Source organism: Ictidomys tridecemlineatus, chromosome 11 (assembly GCF_052094955.1).
Source record: "Ictidomys tridecemlineatus isolate mIctTri1 chromosome 11, mIctTri1.hap1, whole genome shotgun sequence".
NCBI lineage: Eukaryota > Metazoa > Chordata > Mammalia > Rodentia > Sciuridae > Ictidomys > Ictidomys tridecemlineatus.
This window is the reverse complement of record NC_135487.1, coordinates 117,554,593-117,570,535: the sequence shown is the minus strand read 5'-3', so window position 1 is coordinate 117,570,535 and position 15,943 is coordinate 117,554,593. Positions and strand designations below refer to the sequence as shown.

Here is a 15,943-nt window from a genome sequence, read left to right as displayed (position 1 = left end):
GGCTGCTCAGTTATTCTTGAGAAGACTTACTCTTACAATACTATAAAGAAGACAAAGAATTTTGCTAATGGGTTCCATCATCTTGGGTTGAATCAACAACTTCACTGCAATCAGCACTCCTACTGGGCCTTTAAGAAACTTTGACTACATTTGACCTCATGCTCTGTACTTTTAGGATTCCTGCACCCCTTTTATTTTATCCATTTTTTTTCTAGCCCCTGGTCATTCATTGTTACCTGAAATAAAGTGACTCTTCTTTATCATTGTCCTCATTGTCATGGTGTTCTGTAAACATATTCAGAAATGCAGAAGTCACTAAATAACTCCCCTTCACTCATTCCAATACAGACACCTCCCTCAGAAGAAGACATAATTTATGTATATATAATTCAGGGAGCAACTAAGGGACTTAACCTGGGAGAACTCACATGTTGAGTTTAAAGAAATGGTCTGAAATGCTATGCTGATCCATCATGCACATCGTCTCTGACTGGGGGGATCATTATGGAATGCTCTTCATGTAATTGGACAAAGTCAAAATGCATTTTGGTCTCCTGATCCCTGGATACTCATCCAGGTTCTTCTGGATTTCACTAACTGCAGCTTCCTTCCTTCCACAAAGCTCATTCCAACACTTAGTGGCTCTGGGCCCCCTCACAATTCTCAAATAGAACCAGTTTCATTCTCTATGAAGAGGATTAAAAGCCCTGAGCCTCATTTTTCTCAATACTAGGGATTTTTTTTTTTTTAAGATCGCAAAGTTAACTTTGGCAGTGTACTAGAAGGAAATTCCTCTTTCAGAACAGTTCTAGTATAAATATTACTACCACCTGATTCTAGCATTTTAATGGAAGCAAAATTAACCATTTCAATGTTCTCTCTCTTTTATGTTTTTGGTACTGGCAATTGAACTTAGGGGCACATGACCACTGCACTACATCCCCAGGCCTATTTTGTATTTTATTTAGTGATGGGTCTGAGTTGTTTACTGCCTTGCTTTTTCCTGAGGCTGGCTTTTTAAACTTTAAATTTTTTTTTTTTAGTTTTAGATAGACACACAATACCTTTATTTTTTATTTTTTTATGGTGCCGAGAGTTGAACTCAGTGCCTCATGCATGCTAGGTGACTGTCCTACCACTTGAGCCACATCCCATGCCCTCTGAGTTGGCTTTAAACTCAAGATCCTCCTGCCTCAATCTCCTGAGCAGCTGGGATTAGAGGCTTGTGCTTGTAATCAAAGAATTAAACATGAGCAAGAACACTTAGGAGAGATAAGTTGTCCTAGGTTGTAAGAATAAGGTCATGCAGAGCCCTGATATGCACACACATAAATGGTACCTATGAGTAGGTTACAGTCTCTACAACTTCCCTGATCTTGTTAGTTCTAGGTTTACCATCCTGAATTTGTCACTGGACCCTCAGAAGTATAATTAATAGAAGTGCATTTGTGTTTTAATGGGGTGGTCATGAGCTGCAGCTAGACAAAGGGAAACTTCATGCTCACCCAAGAGATCATCACTGAAGCAGGTGGGCTGGTGGATATCTGATGATTCAGAGTGACTGGGGCAAGTGTTACAGCCCTCATTCAATACGTCCTGCAGGATTTCTTTCTCCTCCTGTGGGGCTTGTCTCAGACTAGAGGGATAAAGAGTACAATTAAACGAGAGGATTAAATATGAGTCCCAGTTGGTCTAAATAGAGGCCTAAGGGAGTGGTCACAGAAGGGCAAGAGGGTACTCCTTTCAAAGAGAAAGAAAATGATCCTCCTAGGATGTGGGCAGGGTGCACATGTCTTTATGACAGGAGATAGGAAGAGGGGCTCAATCTACTGACTAGAAAAGAGCTGAGGACAGAGACTCCACTCTCCCTGTGTGATACAACCATGAGCCACAGCATACACAGAAAATGAACTTTATGTGTGTGTTTGTGGGCACATTTGTATATGTATGTGTGTGTGTGTGTGTGTGTGTGTGTGTGTGTGTGTATGTGTATTCCCCAAACCCAAGGCTATGATATCCCTGCCAAAATGTCCTATCAACCAGAAAGAAATCGATTTATATCTCATACTCAATGGACCCATACAAGACAGGAGATGTAGATTCTGTGAGGTAAAAAAAAAAAAAAAACATTTAGTTAGTTTGATTATTTCTAGTTGGATACAGACAAGAACCACAGAGAAAAGAAAAACACCTCCTTAAAAGATGTACTTCTTCCATGGTTGAGGAATGCAGTCATACCAGGAGCTTGTGTTTGCCTGTGCATGTGAATAGTGTGGACACTTTGTACCTCTTGGTTTGCTCATCTGGGGACCCTCCTCATATTTAACCCATCCTCTTCCAGGCTCTTAACACTCATTGTTACCTGGGAGCCAGTAATTCCTGTTCTTTTCCACTCTCCTCCTCTGCACCACTCCCTGAAATCAAATTCAGAAATGTCCAGTCAGTCAATGAGTAGTTTCTACATCACTCACTACAAACACAGGGGAAGCCTGAACTCAGTGGAGAATCATTAGTCCCAGACCTTTACCAACACGGCCGTTATATGTCTGTGGATCTAATATGGTACAAACTGGATCCTGATATAAAAGATTTGAGCTATTCTTGAGGATGAAAAGGCATTTTCATGTCTCCAGTAGACATCAGTAACTGGGAATTAACCTATGCCCACCCTACACTTCCCTGTAAACTAGAAGTTGCTATAGTCTTTGTGTTTCATTATTCCATTGTTAGTAAACTGAAGGCAAAATAACAATATCTTTACTTCTAGAAATGATGGATTATCCTTTTGATGAAAGAAAAGAGGAGAAAAAGTTTTGGAGAAGATCTTTTTCTCAGAGGGGAAACAGACACTCATACCTCACTTTAGTGACCATAAACCTATCTGCAACTTACGATATTTCTGGAACTCGTTGGCCAGGGTATACACGGTAGATTGACATAAGATGAATTTTTCTTCCAGATCACGGAAATTCAGTTTGTGTTCTTGTAATTCGGCTTGTAGTCCCCGTATGATTTCTTTCAATTTCATCTGAGGCTCTCCGTCAAGGTTCATTTCAGCCCCTCCATCAGGGGAAGGGCTGAAGAATACTGCCATGTTTGTACAGTAAATGTACAGCCAGGACCTGCAAAGAGGAAACCCAAACATGTTATGGGTTAAAAACAAGTGAATCCAAGAGCTGGATGCAGTGGCAAACGCCTATAATCTCAGAGGCTCAGAAGGTGAGACAGAAGGACCTAGAGTTAGAAGTCAGCTTGAGCAATGACAAGGTGCTAAGCCACTCAGTGAGACCCTTTCTCTTAATAAAATACAAAAAAGGGCTGCATATGTGGCTCAGTGTTTGAGTGCTTCTGACCCAAATATTTAAAAAAAAATAAAATAACCCAAGTAGAATTCATTGGGATTAAGGGAAGACAGCAGCTGTCACGATTCACTTACTGTTGAGAACTAAGTACTCAGCAGTCCACAACACTTCAAACTCCTTCACCTTTCAAACAAGGATTCACACACCTGAGTCTATAGCACGGACTCAAGACAGAAATGAGGAGGTAGGGCTGAGTGGGCTAGGTAACAGTCTAACAGAATCAGAAGGTGGGAGATGTCATGGAATGTGGGAGCCTCTGCCTTCCAATGGCCTCATGATGGCTGACCCACTGGTTTCCTCAGAAGGTCACTACAGATGTAGACCACCACTCATTGGGCAGTCTCAGTACTTGTGTACCCTCATGCCAATGTTACCAACTTTTCTTTGTTCCCTTCTCCAAACACCATATTTCACATTACTCCTACAGGTATATCTTGAGAATTCTCGAAGTAAAATGGTTTCCCAACAAGTTAAAATTATCTACAGGACTACCCAGTGGTCACCTCATTATTTCCTTAATAATAAGGTGGATCATAAGGCTTTTCCTCAAGGGAACAATGCAAAACTGTCAATGTAACATAGTCATAATGTTCTTCTCTGAATATGCAGCCATTATTTCAAAATCCACTAAAAATACAGAACGAAGAGTAAACCATGAGTGTTTGAAATTGTGTTCTGCACTCTCTTAATATTATTTTGTTATACTCCATTTTTATTGTGGCCTCTTTTCTCTCACTGGGACATCTGTTGGTGTATAGGACTCTGAAGGAATTCCTCACTTATTACAAAAGTTCCAATTGGCTCAGGCAATAGGAACATGGAAAGGTGAATAGAAACATGGAGGGGAGCCATGCTAAGTCTTTGTGAACCCTCAACTGTGGGACACTCATTGGAAAGAAAATTTCCAGATCCCTCTTACTAAGTCCAAAGCAGATAATGTCCAGTGCTGACTCTGCTCTTCATGGCAATCTTCCCTTAACTAGGTCAGGCTACTGGTGTCTGCAATCAATGTTCTCACCTACTGAGAACCATGGCTGAATCTGAAGCAGATACGTTAAGCTCTTTTCAGTAAGGATTGGATACCCTTCCTAGCATGCTGCAGGGAAATGAGCCCAATGCTTTATCTGTAGGACCTCAGCAAATGCATTCATTTGCTTTAACCCACTTATAATGTAAGTTCTCTAGATACATGGAGATTTTACATTTTACACACGTCACAGGGTAAACTGAGGAGCAAAGCAGGGGAGTTAGTTTATTCTGCTTCTATGAACACAAGAGTCATGAACTCTCATCCACTTGAATGTCAGAAAGCCTGGCTTTTAGCCCCACCTTCCTCCCTTTGGACTGCAAACCTGAAAATTACTTCGATTATTTACCTGCATTTGAAATGAAGTTTGAGTAAAAACAAGAGTTGAACTTTGAGGAATGACAATATTAGTTTGTTTTGAAGTGGATAGAAAATGCCGAGGTCTAGAGAAAACATCACGATAATCTTCGCAAGGAAGAACTTATGTGTCTTACTTATCCTGCCTCTTTCTCCAGCTGGCCAGAACATACTCAGTATCTGTTGATGTCATCAAAATCATCTTCAGATCTTGAGAATATGAATTTCTATGAGCCAAACTGGAGAGCAGGTGTTGGTCTGAGAAGTCATCCATCATTATGCTGGGACCTGTTGGAAACAACAAGTAGGGGGATCACCCTGACTACCAACATTTTTTGATACAGCACTGGCTACACTCATCAATTAGCCCACTATCAATTCTTTCACTTGCTGTTCACCAGACTGACAGTTCTGTAAAAGCTAAGATAATGTTCTACCCATCTCTGTGTTCACAGTTTCCAGTGAAGACCAAGCACTGAAGCACCTGGCAGGATACACTGAATGAGTGCATAAAAGTGGTTGCCTACCACTGTCTTTAAGATGAAGTCCCTTTACAGTGTCATCTAAAGCCTTCTAGTTAGTGTCCCCTTCAATGAATCCACAAGTGCCACATACAGAGTCTTGCACATAACTCTGCATGTGAAGAAGAGAAAACTACCCTAAGAACACTTTGTTTCCCACCTATAATCCACATTGCACTCTAGGGTTTGTAATTGGGGCTCTTGCCAGTTTTAAATTTTTTTATTAAATTTTTAATTTGTATGAAAGTTAAAGGTTGACTGAAGGAAAGGCTTACAGTTGACTTACTCTTATTCTAAAAGATAGGTGTTAGAAAAGCATCCATGTGCCAGTGATTTAGGAAGACCATGGCTCCCAGGAGAAAGAGGCAGTGGAGCTGAGGGATCTGGGAAGAGAAGGCAAAACAGCCGACAAAGTGTGATTTCAGGGACAGCGCCATGTGTTTAAAGGATAATTTTTATAGTATTTGGACACTGAGTTGGCTCTGCGTCAGTGTGGCAGTTACAGAGAAGAGCAGGACAGCAGCTTTGGATACAGAAAAGTGTTCAGAGTGAAAACCACAGGAGTGAGTCAACCTTATGCATAACCAAAGTTGAATTTTACACTCTCCTATCAAGTGAATATAGCTTCCTGCATGTGGAAGGTCCCAGAGAACTTGTGCCTTCTACCTACACAATATTCTGATATGTTGTTGCTGTGTGTGTAGCTGCTGTTTTTGCTATAGCAGAACTGTCCAGGATCTTGGAATAACACTTCAGAAAGAAGTTACTCATGTCATTCTCATTTTAGTTCTTTCAAAGGAACAAGTGACTCTTTTAAAGGAGAAAGCCCCCAAGACTTCTCAGACAGATGATAAAAATGCTCAACACAAAACAGGCAATTCAGAGTGGTTTAGCAAGGGAAACCAGTGACACCAGTAGATGGTTTTTACCTTTGCAGCTATTTTGGCCTGTTTATGTGCTCTTTTTGTCTGATAATTACCCTCCCATGATGATTCCCTGGGGGCCAGTGATTCAAGTGATGCTTTTCTTCATCATGATGCTCTTCACTATTTCCTACAACTGAATTTATTAAACCCCCTTTAGATATTAGGCAGTTCTATCTCATCCATTAAAAACTGTAGCCTATCATGGCTCAGAGAAAATATCGGTATGAATTTAGAAAGATCTCATGCATTTCTTTAAAGAAATGGCCTGCCCAGGTATTCTTATCCATGAAACAAAGTGGCCCCCATAAAGTAGATCTCACGAGCAGCATGCTAGTTGTTTAACTGGGCAGAGGGAAAAATGTCCTTTTTTCCCCACATGAACAGAAACTGGAAACAACTGGTGAATGCTGGTAAATTTCAGCTATACCTACCTCCCATTACATGGCTGCTTCCCAGGCACAGTGATTTACTTCCCAATACGCCTTTCATAGAAAACATATGCATTCCTCTTCAGGGAAGAAAGACAACCCTGTCATACATCTAGGAACTCCATACATCTAGGAACTACACAGGACCCTCCATGCCTGCTCCTATCACTTAACCAGGGAAAATTCTCTCCATGTCACTTCTTAAGTATTAAAGTGTACCCTACATCCCACCCTCAGATTTTACTACTTCAACTCCCTAAAACAAACCCTGAGAGTGACTTTAGAAAGTACACTCATAAACATTCCCTGTTTACATGCTACAGCTATCATGCCATGTGCATTTTAAGCAATATTTTGGAGAAGAGAAAACATAACCAGAAAAGATAAATCTCCCTTGGCCCACAATTAAATCAGCCTGCAAATTCCTTAAAAGTTTTCTTTCTTAGGCCATGCTCTTTTCAATTTCACAAACTTGCACCTGTCACACTCTCCTTCCTGAAAGTATGCTAGGTATTTGCTGCCTGCCATCTTAAAGGCACATGCCTGGTTCAGGAAGGAACATATGGGATAGTATGACCTCTGCCTAGTGGGTGAATCTACTGTCCTCCCACTTAGGCAGTCTCCATCATTCAAGACCACACACAAGATGCAGATACCAGGAGAGCAGGTACAAATATCACTTGCCTAATGGAATCTCTCATGAGCTGGGCACCTTGGAACATCTTTCTGTGAGCAGGGCCTCTGGGCACCTTACAAAATGCTCTGCCAACTTGTGCTCTTCAGCCAGTTCCTCTCCATGGCCCTCAGGGTCATGCTGGATGAGGAGGTCCTTGATATGCCTACTGAGGAAGAAAGAAGCATCTTCATCTTCCTGCAGCTTCAGGAGGCCAATTCTGGTGCCTGAAATTCAATCAGGAAATTAAAATCCCTAAGGTAGGATACAAGGGGAAATTTATAACTAGAACTCAATGAATGATGGGATAGTAGGATTTGGACACAGATTTCTATGACAATATCCCTTTGAAGCCTTCAAACCAATATTCTGGTACTTTTTGAGCAATTGTTCACACATTCTTGCACTTGCCAGTTTACCTCCTGCAGACTACTACACACCCAATGTTGGTACTTCATGTACTTTCTTGGTACTTTTCTTTTGATACTATTAAAAAATATATTTGTACATGTGTATATATTTATACATTTAGGCATATAAATGTATATGTATACACATGTACACGTACATATGTATAGATAAAAACATACATAAGTACAGATATATATCTAACTGCATTCCTTGCTTTGAGAGGCCTACTACAAAAGATGAAGTATGTGGAAGGAAGTCTGAATTTAACCCTGCATTTAGACTCTACATGAGAAGGTGGATGGGACCTGGGTACAGGAAATCCCGAGACTGATTCATTCAGAGTAACTCTACAAGTACCAAAAGGAAAACAAACTTATGTGGGGAATGACATTGCTGTTTGGGTGAATGGAATTGGTAGTAATCAGCAGCTTGTGTGTACATGGTCGTGTTTCTCTCTGTCCTTCCACCTGGGTTGAGCTTGGAGACAAAGTGCTGTGCCAGCCTGTTCCTATCAGCAATTTGCTCTCAGAGGACCTTCCCCAGGGGACTGTCAGAGTCTTCCATGTGAGGAAGTCCTTGAGATGCTGACTGAGGAACAATTAGGCATCTCTCCCTTCTGGGGACTGCTGGGGTAACTGGGTGACAGCTCTCAAGCCTGAGCATGACTTAGAACAAAGAATTTCCTGACCCAGGTAGAAAGGAATGCATCAGAATGCATGCAGCATTGAGAAGCGATAAGGATTTGAGAGAGGTGTTTCTGAAGATATCATGAGGAGTCCTTCAGTGCAATTCTGACTCATTTAATGCCAGAAGCCCATGAGCATTCATAGTTTACTTGAACTCTATTTCAGTAAGTTCAGAAATAATAAGTTTTGACCTTTAATACAGGAATATGGAAGAAAGCAAGCAATATCCTTTAAAAACACACTTTGAAACTCTGTGCAATACGTACAAACATACAGAAGACCAATTTTTCCCTGGATCTGGAGGGAAGAATATATACAATCAACATATCACATTGGTTAGCTCAGCACCCCTGGATGATCAGAATTACCTGGGGGCATTGGCTCCTGTCCTTCATCCTTACCATGTTATTTATTTCCTGCCAATAAAACCAGACTGGACCAGCCACATTAAACTACTCCTGCTTTACACATTGCAAACACGAGCATATAAATGTTCTCTGGGTACACTGGGATGTCCTGAGAAGAATACTGAAGGAGAACTTAAAAGAAGGTACCCTGCACTTACCACAAAAACTGGCCTTGTGAGTAGGAAGTCCTGTTCTGATAAATTATTGACCCAGATCCTGTCTCTGAACTCTGGAAAAAAGTCAAGCATGCACTTTCCCCCCCCCCAAGAGATTCTGGTAAAAGTGCCTAGCTGCCTTCTAAAACACATGGGTAAGTTCCCTCAGCAGACACTTTGTTTCATGTTGGTTCAGATTAGAAAAGACACTGAAAATAGATTTAGATGGAATATGCAAACTCTCACAAAGGAAACATTTATTGGTGTGCCATTGACACAGTATCCTTGGCTATTAATGGATTTTGCAGGTGACAGGGTAAAGCCTTATCTTCAGGGAAAATGCCATACATAGGCAATGAGAATTTGGGACTGGAGCTTAGAGCCAAGCAAACATGGTACCATTTTGAAACATAATAGCGATTTTGCTGTCCTTCTTGGATAGCCACAAATGTTCAAAAAACACTGCGGAGAATTGATATTTTAACAGCACAAGTAGAGGAGAGATAAGAGGACCCACTGCAAAAGAGTCTTTTGGATAGATGATTAGGCATCTGCATGCTAAAGAACTAAATGAGATTCTTTGAATACATTCACTCTCCTCATCCCTGCCTGCAATGTTCCATAACTTGCATTTGCCAGTGAGTGCCAGGAGGGACAGGTGGGGCTAAAAGTTGGAAGAGTGCAAGCTACCTGACCCACCCAATGCCTGTACTTCAGACCTGGTCCTAGGGTTTGACTCATACCAATGAGTAACTATGGGACCTGCCTGCAGGGAGATCTCTCTACCCACATAGAGGGTTGAAATTGAAGAATAGAGAGGCTACCTGGGAACCCACCAGGAGCCACCTTTTTCTTTTTAATTTTTTTTAATAATTGTAGATGGACAGTTTTATTTGTTTTGTTTTTATGCTCTAATCTCTTTAGTTTTTTATGCAGTGCTAAGGATCAAACTCAGTGCCTCACACACATAGCCAAGCACTCTGCCACCAAGCTACAGCCCCATTCCACCACCTTTTTCATGGAAGCAGTGTATTCACTGGCCCCATCCAGAGTAGAGTAAACCACATGTTCCTCAGAGAGGGAGGCTGGACTCTTGCTTGGGAGGCCAGAAAAGTGAGACAAGTCATGACAGCTGGAATGAGCCCAAAGCACCTCTTTCAATGAGTCCATCAGCACTTCATTCATATCCTCCTCCACTTGCAGCTCCATGCAGAGACCTGTATGATATACAAAACAATTACATGGCTGCATTTTCTTAGTTTCAGAAGAGTATATCACTGCAGTGTTTTGTACAAACACTAGTTTTTCCTATACTTACACACAAAAAGCAACCTTCAATGACAATAAATATACTCTACATGAATGGCAGTAGTGATAATGATTTATATGCTACATTCAAAGTTAGTAACATGAAACGCAAAAGTACTAAAAGAAATGATCTGAGCAAGTTTGACAGCCAGAATCGAAGATTATTGTCTTATATCATCTTGTTATTCTGAATAATTGTAATACATGTGTGTGAGGTTGTATATTCTGAACTTAGTCCTATCAACAAAATTAATTATTTGACGGAATTAATTATTTTGAGTTTCAACATTCACAGGCAGGGATAGAAATATTTTTATATGCAGATCTAGCTTCCAGGCCACAGGTCAGAACACCCAGCATCACATTTAATTCCCATTAGTAGTCCAGTCATTATTTTATTATGATTATACAGTCTTGTAAAATGTCCTTTTTTATGAAATGCAATCCATTTTCATCTAATAACATTTTAGATGCCAAGTATTTAGAAGTGACTCTGAAGAACAAAGTTATTTCCTGAAAATGTTCATACTAACATACAAATTAGCACCAGACTGAAGACAAGGACAAAACAAAATCAAATATAAAGACTGGATTTTAAATGCCACTACTAATACCAGATTAATTTTGAATATTCCTATTTGTACTGGAGTATTCATTACAAAAAGAACATTTCTAGTTTAACATCTTCAGAATAAAGTTTTAAATAGCAATCCTTAAAATAGTTCATTTGAAAATATATAGAGAAATGTAATAAGCATGCATAAATGTTTTTTCATCAGATTTGATTACATACTTATTGTAGATATTTATAAGTTATTCACCCCTGATTATCAGTAAAGTTTGCTAGATGTCACAAAGTAAAAGATCCGAAAAAAGATTCTAGAATAAACACTGCCACTGGAAAAGACACTAAAAAGCAACCGTTTGCAACATTTTGAAAATCTGCTTTCATATTTCAGTTTTATAAGAAGTAGTTTTAAGTACTACATACATGATGATAAATTTATACTTGTCTCATGTAGTCCTGAATTTGGTACAAAAGAAACTACTTTAAAATCACATCAAGGGCTGGGGATGTGGCTCAAGTGGTAGCGTGCTCGCCTGGCATTTGTGCGGCCCGGGTTCGATCCTCAGCACCACATACAAGCAAGATGTTGTGTTCGCCGAAAAACTAAAAAATAAATAAATAAATAAATATTAAAAAGATTCTCTCCTCTTTTTTTTTTTTTAAAAAAATCACATCAAATCTCAGATCGAGAAAAGTAGTTTTGTTTTGTTTTTTCCTTTTGATAAGTGAGCATGTGTTTTGCAATCTCTCAATTCACAGGAGTACAAAGTTAGACACTGAACATGTCTTGTGGCTGTCTTTGCCTTCCTTCAGAGCTCCCAAATCACAATGAAGTACATTGTAACACAGTACTGAGATTCAATAGTTGAACACCTGCAAAATAGGACTGATTAATTGGTTAAAATGTAATCATATTTGTCAATATAATTTAAGATTAAAAATAATTCTCATATCTTACTACTGATTTTCAATATAGTCCATCATTTTGATTCTTTAATACTTGGTATATTTCTCTTAAAAAACATATTGGGAAAGGACAGTTTCATTGAGATAAGAACAAGAACAAAAATTATTGAGCTCTATGGAAACTTTGATGATTAAAAAGACAGCAGTTCAAGCACCTCTTACTTTGTTAGTTAAAGGTACTATTGATGAGCACATCAGGTACTAGGAAGGTCAAAGTGCATTGTGCTAGCAGACATGAGAGTTGTATTCAAGGTAGTGTGTTAATAAGCACTGAAGAGATCCATTAGTAACTACAATGAGGTTGTTTTAGTCAAAGGGAGTAATTAATAGAATTATGAATAATGGTTGTTATGCAATTCAACCCTAGAAAATGATATTGAATATGAAAAGACAGACTTGATATTATCCAATAATGTAGTGTTTGGCAAGTGTCAACGTTAGACTGAAAAGGAGTTGATTGTGTATATCTCTAAGTTAAATACTATTGCCTAATTGTTGAGTGACTTCTACAAGTGTTTTGTTTGTAAAAAGGTTTTTTTTTTCTTTAAAAGTGGGAAGACACAAATTGCTATTTGCTTACTGTATTTCAAACTTTCACAAACAGTGAGGATGGGGGTTAAGAGCATAATGTTGGATAAAATGTTCAAATGTTATAATAAAGACCAAAAAAATGTAAATAAATCTACAAGTGCTGCAAGACTACTTATTTCTCAGTTCAGAAACTGATTTTATGACATCAATGACAGCTCATTGTTAAAAAAAAATTGAAGACTAACTTGATAATAGGAATTTCTTAGAAGATACTGAAATTGATCTTTTCCTTCATTTAATAAAATTGATTCACTTTCTGCATTCCCTTCTGCTTTCTACCTTCCTTTAAATACATTAACAGATTAAATATATTAACAGACTTTCCCACGAAATATTAATACAGATTTGTCCATTCTTATTGACTTTCTATTCTCATTTAACATCCCCCAGCCTTCAGTGCCAAAAGGAAGCACTAAAATAACAAAATGCTTGGCTCCAGAAATTACTCTAGGCAACAACCTTTATCTTCTGTCCATTCTTTTTCAGTTCATCTCCCATTGACCATGAGCAGTCTTCCTCCTTTCTTTTGACATCTTAGAGACTTCACTGGCTTTGAATCAGCTTCTACCCAGGTGGGAGCTATAAAACTACCCCAGTAATCACAGAGGACTGTGTAAAGGCAAATTCAAAACCTTTTTCATGGTGAGGAAGAGATGAAAGGCTTAGAACCCTCATAAATTAATAAATTCTTCTAATCACAATTCTGAAATAGTATTCTTCCTTTATATTCATATTTGTCTTTCCAGAGCTCAGATCTTCAACAATTATTATAATAGTATACTTATTATTCATTTCCTCCTCAATTCACTTAACTACATATACACACATACAATAAAGGACTCTAATAACTCTATCAATGCAATTTTCACAGAAAGTATACCCGATTGCATTATTGTCATTAATATCATTCAATATCACTCTTTGTTTTTAGAAAAATTCTATTTGGGGGGATTGGTGTTTCATGATTTGGATCCTTTTCACTAATTTGACCTGCTTCTTTGCACTTTAAAACAAAAATGCTAATTCTAGTGTTGCAAACCACTTTGGGTTCTCTAGATGGTCAAGCTTGAGTATTTCTGTGCACCTTCAGTCCCTTACTCCTTAATATGGCATTTCCAATGACTTATAACTCCTGCCTCATACCATGTCATTGCCTGACTGATTCCTACCTAGCTTTCTAAAGTGAGTCTATCAGTGGGATGTTCTGATAACTGGTGCTTACAATTCGCTCAGTTGCTGTTTCTAGGTGATTCTATGGCACTCTGTTAATTCCCATCCAACAGATACAGAACGTGCACAAATTCTTTTTCTGCTTGCCACTTTATGCAACTATACCACACACCACCTGAGGGTCTTATATCTTGTATGTTTGAATTCCAAGCACTTTGTCACAGTAAGTGCACAAAAAATGTTTGCCAATTGCTTGCCATAAACTCCAGATATTAAAATATTAAAAATTTCATATATGGAATTTCAAACTTAAATTTGAAAATACGAATATTGATGTTAGGACAAAGTTTCCCTTTTAGAGTCTTTCTATTTGACTAACTGGATTCTAAACTGGATATCAGAGCTCTTGGAACATGAGGCAACAACAAAAGCCAGGGACACTTAATACAGGAACTTTTCTCTACCTACTGGACTTCCAGAATACATCTCTGTGTTCTATAGATCAAACAAAGCTCCCAAATACATAGCAATTCTGGATGTTGAGAAACTTTAAAAAAGGAATGTCCAAAAGAATATCATTTCAACAAAACACAGAAGTCAAGGGGAAGAGAAAAGGACGAATAGCCAATAGTAGTGAGTGACATCTAATATTATGATGATAAGATGGAGACAAAATAGTCTTTATGCTCATTTATGATATGAAAATACTACAGTTTATATAGCGTACGGATGGTTCTATCACAAAGATTATTATTTTAAACTTTTTCTGGTTTGCTTAAGTATTAATGTAAAGCATAAGCTTATTAATTGAAGAAAAATTCACTATGGAATAACAATTTCTTGACATAAATTTGCATATAACAATGCAGAATGATATTAGGATCACATGGTCATGCAAAAGTGCCTTTCTTGTTTTTTTTTTTTTTTTTTGGTTGGGAGGGAGGGGGGCGTCCAATGGACTTAACTCAGGGAAACTCAACCAGTGAACCACATCCCTAGCCCTATTTTGTATTTTACTAGACACAGGGTCTCACTGAGTTGCTTAGCGCCTCTCTAAATTGCTGAGGCTGGCTTTGAATTCGAGACCCTCCTGCCTCCACCTCCAGAGCCACAGGGATTACAGGAGGGCGCCCCCATGCCTGGCCGAAAGTTCCTTTCTTAATTTTCAGGATTTTTTCTCCTTTTAAAAAATAATTTATCAAAACTACACTGAGTTGTATCTCGCTCCAGTCTGAATGCCAACCATCAAGAGTACAAATAGTAAGAAATGCTGACAAGGATGCAGGGAAAAGGGAACAGGGACCCTCAGTGGAATCCTAAATTGATCAACCACTATGGAAATCAATATGAAGGTTCTTCAATAGTGTAGTCATATTACCACCATATGCCCCAGCTACACCACTCCACAGTATTTATCCAGAAGAACTCTTAGTTAGCACATATAGAGCAAACACAATCATGTTTATAAACATGCAGAACATGCACAATTCATGTTTATAGTAAAACAATTAACTATAGCCAAGTCCTACAAGCAGCCTAGGTGTCTGTCACCAGATGAAAAGACAAAAGAAAATGTGATACATATAGACACAACAGAGTTTTACTGAGCCCTGGAAAACAAAACAAAATTATGTCATTAGTAGGAAAATGAATCTAGAGAATATGGTGTAACGTGAAATAAGCCAGACTCAGAGAGTGAGGGTCATCTGAATCCATTATATGTGGAAGGTAGAGAGAAAAGGGAGGGGGGGGATGCAACATCTCATAAAGACAGAAGAGAGAACAGTAGTGTAAAGGATGGGGTCAAGGGGCGGGAGGATGGGAGAGAAAGCGCAAGTACTGGGGGATGAAATTGACCAAATTGTGTTATGTGCAGGTATAAATATTGCAATGAAGAGGAGGAAGGGTCCGCAGAGGTGGCAGCGCTCCTGGGGAGCGGGATCTACCTGTGAGCAGAAGTCTGTGCCCTGGACGCCCAGCTTGATGCACGTGGGACGCTGGAGCTTGGTCTCGCTGCTGCAGCCGTCCATCTCGCACACCCGTGTCTCCACCGCCGCTGTGCTGCTCGCCTGCCCGCCTGCTGCCGGCGGAGGAGCGGTTCACTGGGGAAGAGGTGGGAGGGAAGGGGGACCGACAGCGCGAAGGGGAGGAGGTGGCAAGGGAGTCTAACAAGGAGTCCCGCCCCCTGCGGGTCCAGAAGCGAAAGTGGGGAAAGCGGAATCCCTGAGGCTACCACGCTGTGCGCTCCGCCCTAGTCCAAGAGCGCAGCTGGCGCCCCGCCTACGCCTTCCCCCGCCTTAGGGACGGAGCGCAGGTGGGGGCAACGGGGAGTCCAGCCTCGCTTTGCGCTGGTTGGACGCAGTTCACTGTCTGCGCTCAGCTCTCTC

At 39.7% G+C, this 15,943-nt stretch overlaps 1 long non-coding RNA gene across 2 annotated transcripts; it reads right to left on the bottom strand.

Moving 5' to 3' along the window:
• Nucleotides 1-8,983: 8,983 nt before the first annotated feature.
• LOC144367779 (uncharacterized) lies at nt 8,984-15,803 on the bottom strand. Of its 2 annotated transcripts, XR_013427280.1 has the most exons (4): nt 15,503-15,802; nt 11,253-11,432; nt 9,965-10,170; nt 8,984-9,027 (listed from the first exon to the last, which is right to left on the bottom strand). It is a non-coding gene; the product is annotated as an uncharacterized LOC144367779 (long non-coding RNA). The 2 variants fall into 2 exon arrangements; XR_013427279.1 differs by lacking the exon at nt 8,984-9,027 and having other exon boundaries at nt 9,450-10,170; nt 15,503-15,803.
• Nucleotides 15,804-15,943: the final 140 nt, after the last annotated feature.